Here is a 23,584-nt window from a genome sequence, read left to right as displayed (position 1 = left end):
TATTTTTGTGGAGAGGTTTGGCTGCAAGGAATTTCTATCACCTGCTATCCGTTAAGATGGGAAGCATTTATGGTATTCATTTATGTCATTGACACTTTGAAACTGTCTGGCTGCTTGTTAGGGACATAAGCAAAGTGAAACAAAAGTACCAGGAATACAAGCTGAGTTTTGTGAGAGACATTCATACATGTCAGTGTAAAAACCCCTTTTTCTGAAATAAGATCAGCTTACTTTAGAGCTTGCAGAACTGACAGGGAAGTTACCAAAAAGGAGATGGACTAAAGATGCAAGTAAGTGAAATAATTCCACCTTCAAACCACAGATATGATCCGTAGTAAAATGTACAGCTTATAGGTGCATCAGATATAATCGCACACCCCCATGAGTGCTAAGTACTTCATAATTAGGTGCAAGAAACTTGGGTGTGGTTCAGTAGGAACTGATTCAGTCGCGAAAAGTTTTATAAAGTTACTCATGTGAGTCATAAGTTCTTTACTGACTTGCTTTGTACATTGTTGATTAACGCATATTCAGTTTGATTGTTTAATACTGTCTATTTGTATGTATGGAGCTTTTCTCCCCAGGCCTCAGCTGAAAATGGGCCTCATGCCCAGTCGGACATTACCTGGTAAACAAAGAAAATAAATAAAAATAAATAAATAAATAAGTAGCTGTAAGCTGGCAGGGTGGTGGTTGGAAATAGCAGTGTACAAAATAAAGATCTCCGAATAAATGAATAAGATGCACAAACAGAGTAAATAGTTTAAAAGATTAATCTTTCCTATTTCAAAGCAGCAGTGGGTGTGACACTTAGCTTCAAGATGATAAGGTGTATAAAGTGCCATGACAATGATATCACAGTTAATATCTATGAAAGAATTGGAACAGCCTCACCCCACTCAAGATTTCAGATTGCTGTTTAGGTGGTCAGAATTCTGCAACATGATGTTTTGAAATGAACAATTCAGAAACATAGCTTGCCTTGAAACTTCTCACAAGCAATGTTTTCTAATTGCACTGGCTATTATTTCCTTCTTCCATCAGTAAAGACCATATATATATTAGCAGCATTGGTAATATTCTGTGTACTGAGTAAATTTTCTGCATAAAACAAAAAAAGGCAGTCATCTATATGTGAAGTGTTTGCCATAACAGAAATGCCGGCACACCTGCAGTGCAAAAGCTGAAAACACAGTTGCATCTCTCTAGCAGTGTTGTGAAACAGGAAACGTGAACTTCAGTTTGGCTGCAAATTGTAGGCTTCAGTTTTCAGTGTAATATTTTCTCAGACTTTTCACAGGCTTTCCATCCTCACTGAAAATATAGCTTTCCTCTCTAATGCACTCTTTTTTTATATGTTCACTTTATATGGTAAATCTGTTTTGCTTATCACTACTGAAATGTTTAAAAGTTCAGGGCAGCCGCATAAATGGCACAATAGTTTCTTTTGTTATTCTCTAGCATGCGGCATGATTATTTCTAATTTTTAAAAATCAGTTTCAACCACTGTGTGACTATCACCCCCAACCAATAAAAAAATCACTGACTTGTACCTTTTCTACATCTAAAATGAAGTAGCATAACAGATTTGTCATAACTTACTTCCCAGTCATTCATAGTCATTTTATGCAGATATAAACCTTTATGAATTATTTCATGCCACCCATATTTAACATGTGTAGTCAATATTATAAGCAGAGTATAAAAATGCTGTTTTAGACATGTATTGCAGTTATGGAAAGAAAAAAAAGCTACTAGAACAAGTGGGATTGCATGTCCCCTGTAACATTCAAGAATTCAGCATCAGGGTACATGCTCACTCCTTCTACATCCCCCTGCCAGTACCTTGAAGAACACTACATTTCTATGTCCACAATAACATTATACTGCCTCTTGTAGAGATGTCAGCAAACGCTATTCTGCCAGACTTAAGTGCAGTGGTAGCATAAACATCCAGTAAAGGGATCTCTGTTTTGTAAAATAAATGAAGATGTGGGAGGAATAGGTATGTATTACAGAGAATATAATTTCTATGGAGCGGCCTTCCACAACACATAAAGCAAAGCACTTCTGTTACTCTGTTAGCATGTAATTTAGTTGAATGGATGGGTCACTGAAAATTCAACCCTGATTTAACAACCCTGTTCTTCACTAATAGGGGAAACGTAAATGCCCTAACATATCCTTGTTCAGTTTATCTCTAGCTTATGTATAAGCAAAATATATAGACTAAAAACTACAATGGAAATGTAAGGCTAGTCTTCTTTGCATCCTCAAAGACCAATAGCCTATTAAGTACATATGAACCTGTTGTTGAAATTCAGTATTATGCCTCAGCCAATTAAGTTGAGCTTTATTATATTGTTTTTTTTTTTCCAAAACATCTTACAATATCATATGTAACAGAGAGAATCAAGTATAAAGATGTTAAAGAAAATGAAAGCAAGCATTATAAAAATCAATGTACAATGAGAAACTTAGATCAAACTCTTACTACACTTCTTCACCAGTACCTTTAAATAACATGATGACGACCACCACAACATAACAACACCATAACTATTTTCCATCCCAAAAGAATTATGGTGGTAACAGAAACGTAAACATACAGAGTCTGTATGACAAAAAGCAAGACCACAGTCAGACTCTGCCATTTTCTAACACTTCCTCCACCCTTGCATTTCAACTAAATGAGCATTCTACATCCAGCTGCACTATATTACAGGTGCATATTATTATGTGAGTCAAAGCAAAAGTCAACATCAGAGAAAAGTCAGATCAACTAAAACAGCTAGAGCACTGAAAAGTTTATTTTATTTAGTTATCTCTCTATCTATCTATCTTTGGGGTCTATATTAAATCAGCAAACACTTAAAAATAGTGAATGCTGATTTATTGACCCTTTAAGAGTGAAAGCTGACAATCCCGAAGACACGGAACAGCGATTTTTTTCCCAGGGAAAAAAATCACTGGGCCATTTTTGAGACTTTGCCATGTTCTCCACTGTGGTGCAATGTCAGAGTTGGTATATTTAAGTAGGGGGTGTGGGGGAAACACTGGGAAATAAATCATTGTTCCATGTCTTTGAGATTGTCAGCTTTCACTCTTAAATGGTCGATAAATCAGCGTGCGCTATTTTAAGCATTTGCTGATTCAACATAGACCGTATCTATCTGTAAATGTGTTAGACCTTCTAGGCCAGTGGCCTTTATTTCAGAGGAGACATAAGATGGTACTCATACTGGCGAGGGGAAATTTGGACAAGGCACCAGCTCATGTGGAAGTTATATTTAGGAAATTTAGATAGAGATAAATGTACACGGTATGGAAGGATTATGATTAATTTCTTGGGAATATAGATATGAAGAAGTGGACAAAGATAGAAAGAGTGAATAACGAGAAGGAAGTTAGAATGTAAAGAAGTACATGAGTGGTTAAGTATTTTGTGGCATACGTCTTTAAATGAAATTCCGGTAAAGGGAAGTAGGAAGTGTAAAGTGAATGATGAAAAGATATGTAGGCAAATGAACTGTAGTACGGAAGAAAATTCAAACTATATTTTATGGAGTGCAGCAGAGTTAAAGGGTTTTGAGAAAAGATGCATAAAATTATATATTTATAAAAGAGAGGTATTAATAAGGATATTATGCTATTATGTGATTATAATGAGGAATGGGACAAGAAAGTGGAAGAAGGAGACAAAATCATTATTTCTGGGGTTTGGTTTCTCTGGTTAGGAAGCTGTCAAGAAATCTTGTACAAAACAAATTAGATTTTAAACAAGGCTATTAAAAAGATTTTGATTATAGCAAAAAGAGTTGGGGAAGCTGAAGTTATAAATGTGTGTTTTTATTAAACTGTATGGAATGTATGCGTACGCGAGCGCGCGCGTGTGCGTGTGTGTGTGTGTCTGTGTGTGTGTGTGTGTGTGTGTGTGTGTGTGTGTGTGTGTGTGTGTGTGTGTATAAATATATAAATAGCATATGCAATTTGTGATGATTTTGTATAATAAAGAACCCTTCCTCTTTTCAGTTAGTGACATGGAATATTTTACATGAGCTACCACCAATTCAGGAGGATGGGTCCTCAGTTTAATATCTCAACCAAGGGATCCCCTACTCAGGACTATAGCAGCCCTATTCCCATATGCAGCATACAGTGTCAGTACTGGAAGAAGAATCCATGTAAATGGTATAAAAATGCAGCCGTCTGTCTTCTGATCTGCCAACACCAAATGCAAGCCTTACTTATGGAGCTACTGACACTGACCATGACTTTATTTCACAACCGTATGCGTAAATCTCAAAATTCAACTGTTTTCTTTCAGACTTGGTCTAATGCTCTAAAATCATATGTCACATTAAAGTGTATATCTGCAGCACTTGGATAGTCCCAGCAATAATTTCCAGAGCACTTCACCTATCAGAGATCTGAATTTTTAATATCAGTACATATTCCAAACTGTTAGATTAGGGACTTCCATTTTAAAATAGTTATTAGACTTTAGACAGGCTAAAGGGTAAAATAAATTGTGTTTCATTTATGCATAAAAGACAGTTAAGCCTTGCATGAAAAGCCAGTTTACTAAAAAGCAAAGATAAGCATAACGTGTGCAGACAGAATGTTCTTCTCTCAAGGAAAGGATCCGCTACAGAATGTTCCTTAATAAAGTACATACAAGCCTGAGACCAAGGTCAGTAAGTTTATGTGACCTGTTACTTCAGAGAACATGTCTAACACTCGAGCATGAGTACAGCAAACAGGTCATCTAGAGACTGTCAGTTTACATTATTGAGGACAATCACAATAAGACGTACAGCAACTTGAATTGTTTATCAGTACTGTTAATGGAGACAGTATTCGGATATTGTGAGTATCTAATAAAGCCTTTATAAATGAACTACAGTGTTTGGAAAATTCATTCTTAAAAGTGCACAATACTTGGTTCATAAGGGAAAGACTGACACCTATTCAGCATGAGCTTGGGTAATTAAGACTTTCGTTTCTCAGTCTCATTGCATACAGTGTTTCCAGCTAATTACGGTACAGTACAGTATTTTCAAATCTTACACAAACTAAGTCATTATATCCAGTAGAGGGCAAATGCTCATAGTCTTCTGACCAATCAGCACACTATCTCATGAAGACCAGTCTGTGGGAAGACCAGTGCATCTATATTTCAGGCCAGGTATACTATCTAATGTTTTGGATACCACATCATTGCTTAGTCTGTCATCTTCTATATATATATATACAAACACACAGACACACACATATGCACTTATGCATATACACACATTCATGTGCATGCACACACATATATGTATGCACCCATGCATGCTTACATACACACACATGCACACACACACTCATACACACATACACACACGCGCACACACTTATGCACTTATTCACACACACACACACACACACACACACACACACACACATGCACGTATGCATATACATGCACGTGCATGCACACACATATATGTATGCACCTATGCATGCTTACATACACACACATGCACACATATGTATGCCCTTATGCACACACACAGACACACACACTTTTGCATAGATACTTGTGTATATGTACATACAGCTACTGTGTTGGTCAGTGCAGCAATTGTAAAGGATGAAGCATAATCCCTTACACAAAACCAGATCTGTTGTGCTTGTCACAAAACCAAAAGCCCAGTTGTTGCACAATGGCAATAGTAACGTGACTAATACCACCTAGGAAATGTAATGATATACATTGCGCCTTGGTTATTGTGTGCAAATAGTATGAAGCACTGGACATACCACCAGAGTATCTGAATATGTGATTCTGCAGTGTAGCACATACATTTTGCATGTATCATTCAACTGCATAGAATGTGTATCATTTCCTTTTGGCAAAACATTAACTTGCCAAAGTCCATAGTGATCATATTAGTGCAAAGTGTTACACTCTCTAGTTGTTGTAAGACACCAAGTCTCTTTGCCATTTTCTGCATGTACATTCCCTTCCTTGCAGCACAATACATTCTGTGTATGTTGGAAGTATGCCTTGTATATGTATGCATGCACTAATGATGTTCTTCAGTACTTTGCACAGTAAATGCTACAGTGCAGGAAGTATATGTATATGTATATGTATATGTATATGTATATGTATATGTATATGTATATGTATGTGTGTAACATCATGATACTCTACATTAATGTACTATAACCATTTGAAATGCTGAGACCCAATACAGCAAGTCCTGCAATACAGATGTTGAATGGCGGAAAGAACTGACTTACATATACTAAGGATAAGGTGCCTTTTCTCAAAAACATTCCCTTCTCTCTGTGGTATGGTGATCTTGGACTTGGTATATGTAAGTTCAGGGGATGTGGGGGTGCAGGGAGGTTTAGTTCATCCTGCAAAATGAAGTTTTAAGGAGAAGAGTGATTTTTGATTTTTGATATTCACTCTTCTGTGTTTCTGGTCTTTTTTCGGCTTGTCGGCACTTGGCATTTTGAGTTTTGACATTTCCATAGGGAGCCTTACATTATGCTATGGTGCAGATCATCTGCTGGGGCTAAGAACATTGGCTTGTTCCTGTAAACATTCACCACTGAGATATAATAATAGTCTCCTTATATGAGCAGAACCAATGCAGATCACTGCTTAATGTATGCCTGTCTCTTCTGGGGAGTGTGGAGTGTAGCTGGGTTTCAATTCTGAGAGCAGGAGGTGGATGTAATGAAGCATGTAGAGGATGAACATTTAAACCTGGCAACTTTTGTATGCTAACTTTGAGATTGTTGTACCTTGGAGCGGGGATAATGATTGGAGATGCTGCATTTGGGAATTAGTATTTATTCTCTTTAATCGATAATAAATTTTCATAGTACTGAATATCACAGGTATGATGTTCAGACATTCAGTAGGCACCAGAAAATGGCCTGCCATTGAATGGAGAGGGGGCAGTATCACATATAAACTGCCTATAATTGGGTACCTAGAATGTCACAATTAGGACAAGCCTCTTCAGATAAAATACCTGAATGAAACAGCTAAGTGTAAAAAGACAGTGAGTGAAAGTAGCAGTCTTACAAAGGCAGTCCGTTTTTTAGCAGTGCTTTTCTTTGTTAATGGTATCCCATGTATTTATCCTGTTGATTGCAGTGGATGGAAGTAACCTTATATTTATCAGTACCTGAATGCACAATTACAACTGAAATCAGTCTGGCTTTAACACTTCCTGTATACACCATTAATCTATCCCTTCAATTTGCCTTAATGTCACTATGTCACCAAGCTAGCTTCCATTTTCCCATTCATTCTCCAGAATTACCTGCAAAACTATCTCTTTCAGTTAGCCAGTTAGGTGTACTCCCTTCCATTTCCCAGAATTCCACTCTATCTCCTTTGACCCTTTCCTTCCTCTTTCCATTCCATAAATGCAACAGCATGACCTGAAGTAGCTCTGTCAAACACTTTTATCTTAACCACCTCCAACAGTGTCTGTCAGCATACCAGCCAGATGACTTCCCTGTTTGTACTGCTCACTACCAAATTTGGAACCTGTAACTTTCCCATTTTCTTCCATGATACATCCATCAGGCCTTGTTCCTGAATAGTTTTTTTGTAAGACTTTTTACCCATATGGTGAAATTCCACTCTCCTTAAAATCTATCCATTTCTGGCTCAAGCACATTAGCCGGTCTCCCTCCTGGCTTACATACTTCACTTATTTAACACATTCCTATATAACTATTTCATCATCTTTTCTGGACCCATAAAGACTCTAACACTACCCTTAAGACTTTCTCCAATTCACTTACTTTAGCTCTTGCATCAGAACTACATCCTCACCGTTTTATACTAAATAACATATCAGCTTTGCTGTATCACGGGCTCTGATAGTACAACTATGTGTGAATTGTCTGCAGTTGGACATCTATAAACAGGGGCTACAGTGGTGAAAAGTACACAGCTGTTCAAAATGTTGTGAATTGTGCCCAAGGCCTCCTTAAGTAACTAATATGCACCACAGTTGTAAAGCCCTGGATACCCAAAGGCTAAAGATGTGCTGTTTTATGTTCTTATAGAACCAGACATTGAAAAGCAGCATCCGTTAGCATCTTTTCCCCTTCTTTCATTCCTCCCCCTCTCTCATATTACAGCAGACCCCAACTTATCTACCATGCATTTCCAAGATAGACCTTAAAACCTACTATTAACCCCACTTGCCAGAGTCTTCATCAACTGAAAAAAGTGCCTGTGTATTTAAGACAATATTTAAACACATTCCTCAGAATACTTACTAACGCTATACATTTAAAAGAAATGTAAACAAAAGACCATTCTCCAGTTCTGTTACCCACATAAACCAAAAGCAGTATTACACATCTGTTTTCAAACATGAATACATTTGGAAATACTGAACCTCATCCTCTGGCTTGCCACCTAAACCCTCAACCTTAATAGGAATTTTTTTCTCCTAAGTACTTCAAAAACCAAAAAAGAAATAGAAAAAAAGGACAAATATAACATCATAATATTTCTCTGACATAAATTACATATAAAAATATCCAACCCACACTATACCTATATACATACTGATTCATTGTACTATTATTATTAAAATAACTTGTACTATACCTTTATATAAATGAAACCTGGCTGCACAGCTGTTGTACTCTATGGCAAACTCCAATATTTCCAGTAGAGTTATTGCCCTTAATTGTGTGTTTATTTATTTATTTTTTTTGGTCTTGCTTTTGGTTTTCCACGGCTGACCATTATTTGTTCCCAGGTCATTTCCTCAACTACCAAGTTTACTAGAGACTTTAGCCTTCTCTGGCCAACCAACATCCAAGGCCTGTGAGGAAATGAAAAACCTGGGGAGTTTCACCCTGCTGCCAGAAATATTTTTCCTAATTCTCCACCCAAGGATGGGATGTGCAATGGACATCAGTGCTGAATTGTCCCTAACTTTTGCAAGAGGCTAAATTTAACAGGGTGCCCAACCTCATCCCAAAATCAGGATAATCAAATGACATGGATTTGCTCCCTGACTGCATGCATTTTCCATCCGTGATGCGCAGGCCCATCTTCCCTGATATTTCAACTCAGGCCACCAGGGCCATAGTCAAGGCTTTATCCTTGTCACTTGTGGAGGTAAATTGTGTTTTGTTTCCTCAGTAAATGCAAAGCTCACCTTGAAGTGTAATAAAAACCTCCTTCAACACTCTCCTTCTCCCATTTCATGCTGACCAAAGTGAAGTTTCACTTATAGCATTCTTTACCTTATCTTCCAATTTTTGACTGTCGATAAGTCAATTTCCTAATCAGAGTCACCACTGCAATACAGCTCTGTGCTTCTTTCTGGCCTAAACATGATAGCTGCATAAAGTTCTATAAAGGATGAGTGCTTAACCTCAAACATCAAATAGTGTCTTTTATGTTTTAAAATCAGTTTTTGTACCTAATAGAAAAATCATAATATAGCAATAACCCACGCCTGGGTGTGGGTAATGCGGGATTTACCCACGGTTGGCGTGTTCGCCCTCGGGACCAAACAAGGACAACCGTGGGTAAATCCCGCATTACCCACACCCAGAAGTGGGTTATTGCTATTATACTATGACATTATTTAAGAAAATAAATAATTACTTTTCTTAAATAATGGCATTGTATAATGCCTCTTTGCTGCCCTTCTGCAGCTGTCTGGTATCCGCGGCAGTTCTGATGTACTGCGCATGCCTACGCAGTACATCAGAGCTGTGGCCAAAAGCAATGGAGAAAGCAAGATCTCCGTTGCTTTTTACTGTTTCGCTATGTAAAATGGGTTTAACATAGCGAGACAGCTTTAAAATAAGCAATGGAGATGTCTGTTGCTTATTTTAAAGCTGTCTCGCTATGTTAAACCCATTTAACATAGCGAAACAGTAAAAAGCAACGGCGATCTTGCGTTCTCCGTTGCTTTTTTTTTAAACCTGTCTCGCTATGTTAAATGGGTTTAACATAGCGAGACAGCTTTAAAATAAGCAACGGAGATCTCCGTTGCTTATTTTAAAGCTGTCTCGCTATGTTTCCGTTGCTTATTTTAAAGCTGTCTCGCTATGTTAAACCCATTTAACATAGCGAGACAGGTTTAAAAAAAAAGCAACAGAGAAAGCAAGATCTCCATTGCTTTTTACACACTGTGTCGCTATGTTAAAGGAGTTTAACATAGCAAGACAGCTTTAAAAAAAGCAACGGAGATCTCCGTTGCTTTTTTTAAACCTGTGTCGCTATGTTAAACTCTTTTAACATAGCGAGACAGTGTTTTAAAAGAGACTTATACTAATGGAAAAAGTCCGGGTGACCGGACCTTTTTCCATTAGTATAAGTCGATTTACAACGTGCACGCTGGCCAATCAGCGTGCACGTTTTGGAATATTAATGGGGGGTCATGGTATAATCTGAAATAATGTCCTGCATGCACTTTTTAACATGCATAAATGCATGCACCCAGATGATAGTAAAATGACCCAGTTTAAAAGTCAGTGTGTTTCTTGGTCAATAAAACCTGGCATGACTAGCACAGTGGAAATGTGTGCAACATTGTTGCTGGTAGTGTGGTGTGAACAGTATACCAGAGGCAAGTCAACTGATGATGGGAAGGGGGAAGATGAGTGTTGCTGACAAACTTGTGTTCCAGCTGCTAGTTGGAAGTGATTTGAACTCCTACAGGAGTATCCCATTGAAGAAACAACAGTGAGAACTACATAGGAAGGATACATGCACCTTACACTATGAGAAGAGCAATAGCCCAATCCAGTGGTGACCTCCAGTAGAGAGATGGCATACATGGGTAGGCTAAGGTGATACCATCAGATCTGCAGAATAACCCCCTTGTGATATCCCTTCTCACTACCTGGTCATTCAGCTACACTAAAAGTGTATGATTCAAGATGAGCTATGCTGCCAGGTGGCCTGCTATGGTGGTATAGGGCTTGGTGGAAAAAAAACTTTACATTGCTTTACAAAACATGAACTTGTCTCCATGTTGAAGAGTTGATGAGGATTCAGTATAGTTCTATGACCAGGCAACTTTGTGCTCAGTAAATAGAGCATATGTAAGTACCACTTTGTCTGTTACTCATCTTTATGTGGGCGTGGGCGGTATTTTAAAAGGCTAGTAGAAGTGAGAAAGAATAAAAAAAAACATCACTACAGTTAAGTGGTGCACTGTTACTCTAAAAGAGAAGTAGAAACTGACAATCCAGAAAACTAGCAAGGGATGGGTAATACTACAGGAGGTTAAATATGTATCCTTCTTTGTTGAATAACAATGCTAAAGTCTAATCACAAAAAAATCCAAAGCAGTTCCACTGAACCTGGGTGACAGCTGCACAGCAGAAGCCCATCACCAGCAGATGACAGGGCAGGACTCCACAGTCATGTAGACAGACTCTGTGCAGGCAACACAAGGCAAAGGAGGCATACATCACAATACCTGGCTTCTACAGGTAGAGGTATGCTGTGTAGGTCATGCAGTATAACACTGGACAGTTGCAGTGATGCTAACTACAGATACTGAACACAAGGAATGCATATAATCATGAACATGGAGCATGGGATGCGTGTTACCATAGGATAAAAGATGCAGTGACAGAGGTACAGTGCAGTTCACATACATGCACAGTTTATCCTGTCTGATGCTGTGGTCACAAAAGGGCTTTCTTAGAGTTTTTATTAAATGGTTTGTCTGTATGGCCCTTTTACCATTTGATTTGGATCTTATTTAAATACCAGATGGCCAGCATCATCAGATTGACTTCACTGGTATGTGTACTGCAGTACGTATACAGTGTGAGTGACATGTACTGCAGTAAGTATGCAGTGTGAGTGACATGTTGTGCAGTAAGTATACAGCATGAGTTACGTACTGCAGTAAGTATACAGTGTGAGTGACAAGTACCGCAGTAAGTATACAGTATGAGTGACATGTACTGCAGTAAGTATACAGTGTGAGTGACAGATAAGTACTGGTCAGTAACTTAAGGTGTACAGGCTGGTGTTGAGAGACTCCAATCCACAACAAGTCATGTGAGTAATTATATTTTACAATTCTTAGATAACATATGATGTTCCACGGGTGCTGAATGCTGCATCTGGAAAATGCATAGTGTGAGAAGGGTGGATTTTATTACTTGTGCAATGTGGTGCTTGGTGTCATAGTATTTAAATACTGTATTATAAGAAATACTAGCCGGCAGCTTAGCAGTGTTGCACTTTATCCGACTGTGTAGGATAGCAGACATTCCCTCCCATGTTAGATTCTGTTGTGCTGGAACACTGTATGTCACTGTATAGGATAGTAGCCATCCACTCCCATCTGTGACCCTGTTGTGTTGGAGCACTGTATCTCACTATGTAGGATAGTAGCCATCCCCACCCATCTATGATCCTGTTTTGTTGAAGCACTGTATCTCACTATGTAGGATAGTAGCCATCCCTATCCATCTATGATCATGTTGTGTTGGAGCACTGTATCTCACTGTGTAAGACAGTAACCTTCCCCTTCCATCTATGATCCTGTTGTGTTCGAGCACTGCATCTCACTGTGTAGGATGGTAGCCATCTCCTCCCATTTATGATCCTGTTGTGTGTAGAGTACTGTATCTCACTGTGAAGGATAGTAGCCATCCCCTCTCATCTTTGATCCTGTTGTGTTGGAACACTGTATCCACCATGTAGGATAGTAGCCATCTTCTCCCATCTATGATTCTGTTGTGTTGGAGTACAGTATCTCACTGTGTAGGATAGTAGCCATCTTCTCCCATCTATGATCCTGTTGTACTGGAGCACTGTATCTCACTGTGTAGGATAGTAACCATCCCCTCCCATCTATGATCCTGTTCTGTTGGAGCACTGTATGTCACCTTGCAGTATAGTAGCCATCCCCTCCCATCTATGATCCTGTTGTGTAGGAGCACTGTATCTCACTATGTAGGATAGTAAGCATCCCAACACATCTATGACCCTGTTGTGCTGGAGCACTGTATTTCACTGTGTAGGACAGTAACCATCCCCTCCCATCTAGGAACCTGTTGTCTTGGAGCACTGCATCTCACTGTGTAGGATAGTAGCCACCCCCTCTCATCTACAATCCTGTTGTAATGGAGCAGTGAATCTTATTGTGTAGGATAGTAGCCATCCCCTCCCATCTATGACTCAGCTATGTTGGAGCACTGTATCTCACTGTGTAGGACAGTAACCATCCCCTCCCATTTATGATCCAGTTGTCTTGGAGCACTGTATCACACTGTGTAGGATAGTAGCCATCCCCTCCCATCTATGATCCTGTTGTGTTGGAGCACTGTATCTCACTGTGTTGGATAGTAGCCATCCCTTCCCATCTATGGCCCAGTTGTGTCATAGCACTGTATCTCACTGTGTAGGACAGTAAACATCCCCCCATCTATGATCCTGTTGTGTTGGAGCACTGCATCTCACTGTGTATGATAGTAGCCATCACCTCCCATCTATGATCCTGTTGTGTTGGAGCACTGTATCTCACTGTGTAGGAAAGTAGGCAACCCCTCCCATCTATGACCCTATTGTGTGGGAGCACTGTATCTCTCTGTGTGGGATAGTAGCCATCCTCTCACATCTATGATCCTGTTGCATTGAAGCACTGTATCTCACTGTGCAGGATAGTAACCATCCACTCCCATCTATGATCCTGTTGTGTTGGAGCACTGTATCTCTCTGTGTAGGATAGTAGCCATCCACTCCCATCTATGACCCTGTTGTGTTGGAGCACTGTATCTCTCTGTGTAGGATAGTAGCCATCCCCTTCCATCTATGATCCTGTTATGTTGGAGCACTGTATCTCACTGCGTAGGACAATAGCCACCCCTCCCATCTATGACCCAGTTGTGTTGGAGCACTGTATCTCACTGTGTAAGATAGAAGCCATCCCTTCCCATCTATGATCCTGTTGTGTTGGAGCACTGTATCTCACTGGATATGATAGTAGCCATCCCCTCCCATCTATGATCCTGTTGTGGTTGAGCACTCTATCTCACTGTGTAGGATAGTAGTCATCCCCTCCCATCTATGATCCTGTTGTGTTGGAGCACTGTATCTCACTGTGTAGGATAGTAGCAATCCCCTCCCATCTATGATCCTGTTATGTTGGAGCACTGTATCTCACTGCGTAGGACAATAGCCACCCCCTCCCATCTATGACCCAGTTGTGTTGGAGCACTGTATCTCACTGTGTAAGATAGAAGCCATCCCTTCCCATCTATGATCCTGTTGTATTGGAGCACTGTATCTCACTGTGTAGGATAGTAGCCATCCCCTCCCATCTATGATGCTGTTTTGTTGGAGCACTGTATCTCACTGTGCAGCACAGAAACCATCCCGTCCCATCAATGATTCTGTTGTGTTGGATCACTGTATCTCACTTTGTAGGATAGTAGATAGCCCCTCCAATCTGTGATCATGTTGTGTTGGAGCACTGTATCTCACTATGTAGAACAGTAACCATCCCCTCCCATCTATGATCCTGTTGTGTTGGAGCACTGTATCTCACTGTGTAGGATAGTAGCAATCCCCTCCCATCTATGATCCTGTTATGTTGGAGCACTGTATCTCACTGCGTAGGACAATAGCCACCCCCTCCCATCTATGACCCAGTTGTGTTGGAGCACTGTATCTCACTGTGTAAGATAGAAGCCATTCCTTCAATCTATGATCCTGTTGTATTGGAGCACTGTATCTCACTGTGTAGGATAGTAGCCATCCCCTCCCATCTATGATGCTGTTTTGTTGGAGCACTGTATCTCACTGTGTAGCACAGAAACCATCCCGTCCCATCTATGATTCTGTAGTGTTGGATCACTGTATCTCACTTTGTAGGATAGTAGATAGCCCTCTCCCATCTGTGATCATGTTGTGTTGGAGCACTGTATCTCACTATGTAGAACAGTAACCATCCCCTCCCATCTATGATCCTGTTGTGTTGGAGCACTGTATCTCACTGTGTAGGACAGCAGCCATCCCCTCCCATCTATGATCCTGTTGCATTGGAGCACTGTATCTCACTGTGTAGGGCAGTAGCCATCCCCTCCCATCTATGATCCTGTTGTGTTGGAGCATTGCATCTCACGGTGTAGGATAGTATCTATCCCCTTCCATGTTTGATCCTGCTGTGTTGGAGCACTGTATCTCACTATGTAGGATACTAGTCATCCCCTCCCATCTATGATGCTGTTTTGTTGGAGCACTGTATCTCACTGTGTAGCACAGAAACCATCCCGTCCCATCTATGATCCTGTTGTGTTGGAGCACTGTATCTCACTTTGTAGGATAGTAGACAGCCACTCCCATCTGTGATCATGTTGTGTTGGAGCACTGCATCTCATTATGTAGAACAGTAACCATCCCCTTCCATCTATGACCCTGTTGTGTTGGAGCACTGTATCTCACTGTGTAGGATAGTAGCCATCTCCTTCCATCCATGATCCTGTTGTGTTGGAGCACTATATCTCACTGTGTAGGACAGTAGCCATCCCCTTCCATCTATGATCCTGTTGTGTTGGAGCACTGTATCTCAATGTGTAGGGTAGTAGCCATCCCCTCTCATCTATGATCCTGTTGTGTTGGAGCACTGTATCTCACTGTGTAAGACAGTAACCATCCCCTCCCATTTATGACCCTGTTGATTTGGAGTACTGTATCTCACTGAGTAGGATAGTAGCCATCCTCTCCCATCTATGATCCTGTTGTTTTGGAACACTGTATCTCACTGTGTAGGATAGAAGCCATCCCCTCCCTTCTATGATCCTGTTGTTTTGGAGCACTGTATCTCACTGTGTAGGATAGTAGCCATCCCCTCCCATCTATGATCCTGTTGTGTTGGAGCACTGTATCTCACTGTGTAGGGTAGTAGCCATCCCCTCTCATCTGTGACCCTGTTGTGTTGGAGCACTGTATCTCACTGTGTAGAACAGTAACCATCCCCTCCCATCTATGATTCTGTTGTGTTGGAGCACTGTATCTCACTGTGTAGGATAGTAGCCATCCCCTCCCATCTATGATTCTGTTGTGTTGGAGCACTATATCTCACTGTGTAGGGTAGTACCCATCCCCTCTCATCTATGATCCTGTTGTGTTGGAGCACTGTATCTCACTGTGTAGGACAGTAACCATCCCCTCCCATTTATGACCCTGTTGATTTGAAGCACTGTATCTCACTGTGTAGGATAGTAGCCATCCCCTCCCATCTATGATGCTGTTGTGTTGGAGCACTGTATCTCACTGTGTAGGATAGTAACCATCCCCTTCCATCTATGATCCTGTTGTGTTGGAGCACTGTATCTCACTGTGTAGGGTAGTAGCCATCCCCTCTCATCTGTGACCCTGTTGTGTTGGAGCACTGTATCCCACTGTGTAGAACAGTAACCATCCCCTCCCATCTATGATTCTGTTGTGTTGGAGCACTGTATCTCACTGTGTAGGATAGTAGCCATCCCCTCCCATCTATGATCCTGTTGTGTTGGAGCACTATATCTCACTGTGTAGGGTAGTACCCATCCACTCTCATCTATGATCCTGTTGTGTTGGAGCACTGTATCTCACTGTGTAGGACAGTAACCATCCCCTCCCATTTATGACCCTGTTGATTTGAAGCACTGTATCTCACTGTGTAGGATAGTAGCCATCCCCTCCCATCTATGATCCTGTTGTGATGGAGCACTGTATCTCACTGTGTAGGATAGTAGCCATCCCCTCCCATCTATGATCATGTTGTGTTGGAGCACTGTATCTCACTGTGTAGGGTAGTAGCCATCTCCTCCCATCTGTGATCCTGTTGTGTTGGAGCACTGTATCTCACTTTGTAGGATAGTAGCCATCCCTTCCCATCTGTGATCCTGTTGTGTTGGAGCACTGTATCTCACTTTGTAGGGTAATAGCCATCCCTTTTCATCTGTGACCCTTTTGTGTTGGAGCACTGTATCTCACTGTGTAGAACAGTAACCATCCCTTCCCATCTGTGATCTTGTTGTGTTGGAGCACTGTATCTCACTGTGTAGGATAGTAGCCATCCCCTCCCATCTATGATCTTGTTGTGTTGGAGCACTGTATCTCACTTCAAAGAATACCACTTTTCAGTGCCTGGCTGTATGAGAACTTAAAACAGCACATCTTTAGTCTTTGAGATTCTAGAGATTTCCAAGAGTGGCATCCATATTATTTACTTAAGGAGGCCTTGGGCACAACTCTCAATATTTTGATTAGCTGAGAACTTTTTACCACTGTAGTCACTTTATATCAATATCCAGCTGTAGACAGTTCACGCGTAAGCAGTTCCTTAAGGGTGCATTGATACAGCAAAGCTGATGGGTTTTTTTAGCATAAGACGGTTAAGCAACATCAGCAGTTGAACAACCTCAGCATATCAGGAAGGAAACACAAGAAATGTGATGCAAAGAACATAGTAAATCTGTTGCATACTACAGCAGAGTATCATGAAACCAAGCTTTATAGTTCAGCCACTGTTGTCCCTCCCCCATGACACTGTCATGATGCAACTGTAGCTCCAATGGGATGTAGTACACCATGGAATAGCCATATCTTAATAAAAGAACTTTAAACAAAAGTCAGGGCAATGAGGTTAAAATGGTTTTGAATTGCTTAAGCACATAAAATAGTGCATTATGCATAAAAGTTCACAACCATATCTGTTTACATCCTCAGACTTATGCAGATAACCAAAGCAAATATTTATTTATTTATCCTTGTAACTACATCTGGTAAAATAATTTTGTGTGAAGACTAAAGCAAGTTAATACAGACATATAAGAAGTGTTAACATTCAGAACCACAACACTAGTGTTGTATGGGTCTCCATGTTAGTACAAACAGATAAACATTTCAACATTTAAAATTCATTTAATACATAAAGCAGCCTTGTGTTGAAAGGGTAAAACATGCACCTGGAATGATGTTGAGAAAAGTTTGTTTAATAACTTGAGTCCTGAACTGCTGGGTGGGAACAAAAGAGCTGAGGGGCCAGAATCAAATCCTTTTGCTGTTAATGCTTAACTGTCTCAGCAATTGATGTGCTATATACAATGCAAATCTGTAATGAGTGACAATGAACAGTACAAGGAAAGCAAAGTAACCCAATGTACCTTTGCTTATTGCACTACTGCAGGTATATAGCCGTCCAGAAGCACAATTTGCTTTCAGTAGTCGCACCACATTACTACCTGTACACAAGAAACATGGAGTTGGTATATATAATTAGCAGGGAGTGTGGATAATACTGTTGTTTCTGTGGGTCAGTCATACATAATACGAGCTTTTTGGCTCGTTCATGTGAGGTTTAATACTGTGAGTGTTTGTTCTTCTGATAGGGCCCCTATATTTCCCAGAAGAATACTTGCTCTCAGATGAGTGGGTAGCAGATTAGCTTTTTATCACTACACAGTGATGTTCTCTGGGGGGGGGGGGGGGGGGTACACTTACTATTTTTCCCCTGTTACTCATCTAATTGTCATTCTGAGGCCTTTGCAGGTTTATATTCTACTCCTTTCTCTACACACCTTCAGTGGAAATGCAGGTGTTAACATTCTCATGCCTCAGGTATTACAAAGCTTAACTCAGGGCTCACTCAGATCAGAGATGCCCTCAAACCGTTCAGGAAAATGTTACATCTCAGGCAGTGGGTTTCTGGGAAAGGAAACTGAAGATTATAGGAGTGTTACCATTTTCCAGACTTCAAATGCCAACAAATGCCTAATGCCCAGAATATAGTACATGCATGTGGCATCCTGAAGATGATGATGATTCGAGAGGCCTGCAATCTGTATGCACCACCAACCATTCTGAGAGAAGAGGAAGAAATAGACTCTGTGTATAAATACATGTTATTTATCTAATTTGGATGTACTTAGATGTATGTATACTCTGTGCAGGATCTGCTTCAAGATGCATATTGCCAGCATATTCCTGATATTACTGAACAGCACTCTGCAATTGGACTTGATTTTGTTGGTAGCCACGTCATACAGCACATGGAAGATGGGTACATCAGTGCCAGTGACATTGGTATCCATACTGCCTTCCTCGTTCATTTCTGTTTGCTAACAATAGCTCCATATGGTGTCAAGGAATTATTGGAACAAGCCTGGGTCTAATAAATTAATAATACAGGGTCTCACTATGAAATGTCAAGTCACAAGATGACAAGAGGGCCTCACTATGAAATGTCAAGTCACAAGATGACAAGCACAACTGTCCAAAACACAAAAAGGGCAAAAACTCTCACACTGTGATTTTGCAGACATAGAAACCTTGCATCCTCCATGTTGGGGGGGGGGGGCAAGTTCTCCACACCTCCAGTGTATATATACATGCTCCATAGTTGCATAAACACAAAGGGAGGGGCAAGCTCTCCACACCTCCAATGTATATGTACCAGCTCTGTCATTGCACAAACACATAGAAGTAAATTTCTCAAAACAAAGGAAACACTGCAGGATAACATAGAAACTACAGGGAAATCAGTCAGTCACAAGTGTTTTGTACCTCAGTGTCTTGTAACTCAGGAACGTGTTGCCTTAGGAATTTCATTTCACTAACTTGTAGATACACCTAATGCTCAACAATATGTGAAACTGTAGAAGGTGAAAAAACTGGCACAGGGACTATTTGTGTAGGTGCATTGCAATGAAAGTGTTAGCTACTGTTTTCTCTTGTGCATATTGACATATTTTCCTAACTGGCTGAGAAGCATCACATGAAATATAATGGTAGAAGATATAAGAATCTGGTCTAACTGTTCATGTGGAATGCATTGTCCTGAAATTGTTGCTAATTAATTGCTGCTCTCGTCACCCAGTTTCACTATGGTTTCATCACTCATATGGGTGGGGTGGCCTTCCTGTGCTTCACCCTCTGCTTTACTTTTGATGCAGCTGTCTAACTCTGGCGCCCACTACATTACTTGGTTTCTTTATTTTCACCACTGTATGTCTATTGCCATCAGGGTTTGTGACCACACATCCCATGTAGTGCTGTTTTCCTTTTCAAAGTATGCCTAGCACACGCTTTCATTTGCAATCTACTCCGCATGCTGCATTTCTGTCCATTTAGTGTTCTTTTCCAGTCTGCACTCCTTTCTTCATTTAAAGTCTGCTGCATGTAACTACTGCCTGTGTTGACATATTTCAGTAGGCCTAACGCATTTAATACATGCCGCCCTTGTGCCTTCTTCTTTATGTCCTAATGGCATTGCTTCTGTGTAGTTTAAACTGGAGGCACCTACAGTTCATTCACCTGGAGTACCAGAATGATATTACCTTAGCAGGGTATTGATTTGGCGAATTTTACAGGATGCTGCACAACCCTGTCCATGTATGTTTGTGTATCTGTTACTGTTACCTCTCGTTTTCTTTAAATGTTCCCATGTAGGAGTCGTCTTACAGTATGTGTGTGTGTGTGTGTGTGTGTGTGTGCGTGTGTGTGTGTGTGTGTGTGTGTGTGTGTGTGTGTGTGTGTGTGTGTGAAAGAGACAGAAAGGGTACTTTCTTTTTACTATGTGCAGCACTTCTGAGTTTCTCATCGTTCACCTTTTGCTAGACTACTGCTACCGCTGCACTCTGCACAATTAAAGCTGTTCTGTGGTTTCTACTGAAACGTGAGTCAGATGATGTTCCCCCACTATGCATGCTAATAGCACTGCTTGGTTTATATCTATGGCTGCTAACCTTTCTTCCTTTCTTTGCCAATTCGGCTGCAGGTTTATAGCATACATTTTTTGCTGCCATCTTGCATGCAATATAATATTGGTGTGTGTAACCATTTCCTGTGCAACTTCTCTTTTTGGTTCCTTCTTGTTGCATATTCATGTGTGGATATTTTGCAGGGGTTGCAGTTGTCTAAGTCTTCTGATTTGTGTGCATGCTACCTGTAAAGGCATGTATATTTTGGCAGTACCTTTCCTACTTTGTCCATATAAGTCTCTGGTTCTTCTAAGAAAAATATGTTTCTGTTTGTATCACTCTGGAATTCTTCCATCATATTTTTATCCCAAAATGTTGCTTAGGGGTTGCATATTTCTCATATACTACAATGCTTTGCTTGTCACAGATAGTTTATATATGTACCAGTGGCTAACATCCTGGCCACGTTGTTTTGTGTCCATTAATTCACACAGTAATAACATTTATTACTCCAAAGAATCACACCTCAGTGAAGAAGATAACCACACAGAGTCTTGGAGATATGTTCAGGGACAGAGGGTATCAAACAGAAAGCAACAACCTTCTTTCTGGTGCATAGCATTGCTACTGCTCTCCATAGTTCAAGGGTTCAGTACTATTACAGTCATACAAAGGCTGCCTGCATCTCTAAAAGGGAGAAACTATAACTAAAAACCTTTATAAAGGTACATCAGTGACTTGAGAGCATTGTGCATTCTGGAAGAGTTAGGGGTAATTCATTCAGTGACCATGAATGGAACCAATGGAAATGTTACACAAGTGTTACTTGTGCTTTCATAACCCCTTCATACTCCAGGTTCAGACACCACTGATATGCAGTATTACTTTAACTAATCAGTAGTACTAGTGCTGAAACATTTGTGCTGCTGACCATAAAACAAGACCAGAGAGACTTGCTTGGAAATATTCCATGGTAGCCACCACAATAGGCAGGTAGTATAATTGTCTTGATTATGTTTTTATTTTTGCTGCAAATCAACTACTAGTATTTTATAGCTAAGGAGTAATCTAAATACCAGACAGTGAATGTCTAGATACGCCATTATCTGGTCCTAGCTTGCAAAATAATGTATTTATTTATAGAAATAATCCAGAAATCAGTGCATGCAGGCCCTTCTGTTATACTTCAGCACATTAATACCTCTTAGCAAAAATTTAAATTTCTGCTATTTAGGAGTACAGACATTTTGAAAAATAATGTATTTACCTGACTAGAAAGTTATATAAAATATAAAATAATTCAAGGCTAGCTTCAAAAAAAAAATTGCCAAGGACTCCAAAGATAACCACAAAGCGTTCTTTAGCTATGTCAAGAACCTAAGTGGAAACTCTCAGATCTGCTCTGAGTTAGTGCAGAATGGCACAAAATACACTGAACCGACTGATATTGCCAACATTCTGGCAGACAGGCTTAGTGCAAACTTCACCCCCCCCCCCTCACCCCCTAAAGGGCCCATAACCATACCAGAGGAATGTAGACCCTTGGCAATCACTGACACATAGGTTAAAACAGCCCTATCCAAAGCCAAAAACACAGCTTTAATAGGACCGGATGATGTCCTAGGCTGTGTCTTACACGAGCTCCAAAATGAACTAACCTCTCACCTAAACACACTGTTCAAACTCAGCCTCTCTACAGGCTATGTACCCATAGAGTGGCGCACAGCAACAGTTATCCTGGTCCACAAAGGTGGAGCCACAACAGACCCTGGGAATTATCACCCTATAAGCCTTACTAGCTTGGTCTGCAAGGCTATGGAGTGCATCATCATGGAACTCATTAATAGAGACACTGGGAACATCCAAACATTGGACCCTACCCAGTTTGGCTTTGTTAAGGGCAGATTATGCCTCCTAAATCTGGTGGACTTCTTTGAGACAGTTACCAAGGCTTTAGATGAGGGAAAGGAGGTCCACATAGCCTACCTAGACCTCGCAAAGGCTTTTGACACCATTCCCCATTCTGGTATTATAGACAAGCTCACCAGCCTGAACAAAAACCCCTAAGTCACGAGATGGGTTGCCAATTGGTTCACAGATAGAACTAACATGGTGAGACTTGCAGGCTCTAGGTCCGACTCTAAACCGGTTACAAGTGGCATCCCCCAGGGCTCAGTCCTGGGACCCCTCCTGTTTGGTATATACTTCTCAGAGGTACAGGCAAGCACAGGAGGACTATGGCTGACCAAGTTTGCAGACGACTGCAAACTGGGGGCCATAATTGACTCTCCGGCTGATACAGACATCCTCCAGAAGGGTCTCACTGAGATGGATACCTGGTATCAAAATCATGGCCTCAAGCTAAATGCCAAAAAATGCATAGTCATCCCCTTTGGAAAAAACAAAGTACCCGCGAACTACCACATACATGGTAGTCCCCTAAATACAGAAAATGTAATAAGGGATCTGGGGATGCAAGTAGATAGTAATCTCTCCTTTGATAATCTTATTGCCAAGGTAGTTAGAAAATCCTTCTATGTGGCCCACCTAATCACAAAAGGGTTCGCATCTAGAACAAAAGAGGTTATTGTGCCCCTCTACCCATCACTCATCAGACCCATCATAGAGTACAATGCCCCATTTGGGATGTACCTTACAAGACACCTGCAACAGCTGGAAAGACCACAGAAGTACCTCATCAAGAGGATTGCTTGCCTCAAACAGATGCCCTATGCAGCCTGACTGAAGAAACTCCAGCTGTACTCGGTTGCATATCGCTTACTCAGAGGTGATCTCTGCCTGACATACAAGGCCATGTCCAACCCAGAATTGATGGCCATGCTCCACCTAAAAAAAAAACAGATCCCCA

The 23,584-nt window shown here is 40.7% G+C and overlaps 1 protein-coding gene across 1 annotated transcript in view; it reads left to right on the top strand.

The window, feature by feature from the left end:
• The window catches only part of LCP1 (lymphocyte cytosolic protein 1), a 550,854-nt gene that overhangs the window by 187,133 nt on the left and 340,137 nt on the right, over nt 1-23,584 (top strand). The window lies entirely within an intron of this gene.

The sequence above is a fragment of the Protopterus annectens genome, chromosome 5.part0 (assembly GCF_019279795.1).
Source record: "Protopterus annectens isolate FY-2018-M chromosome 5.part0, PAN1.0, whole genome shotgun sequence".
NCBI classification, from domain to species: Eukaryota; Metazoa; Chordata; order Ceratodontiformes; family Protopteridae; genus Protopterus; species Protopterus annectens.
This window is presented reverse-complemented; position numbering and strand designations above follow the sequence as displayed.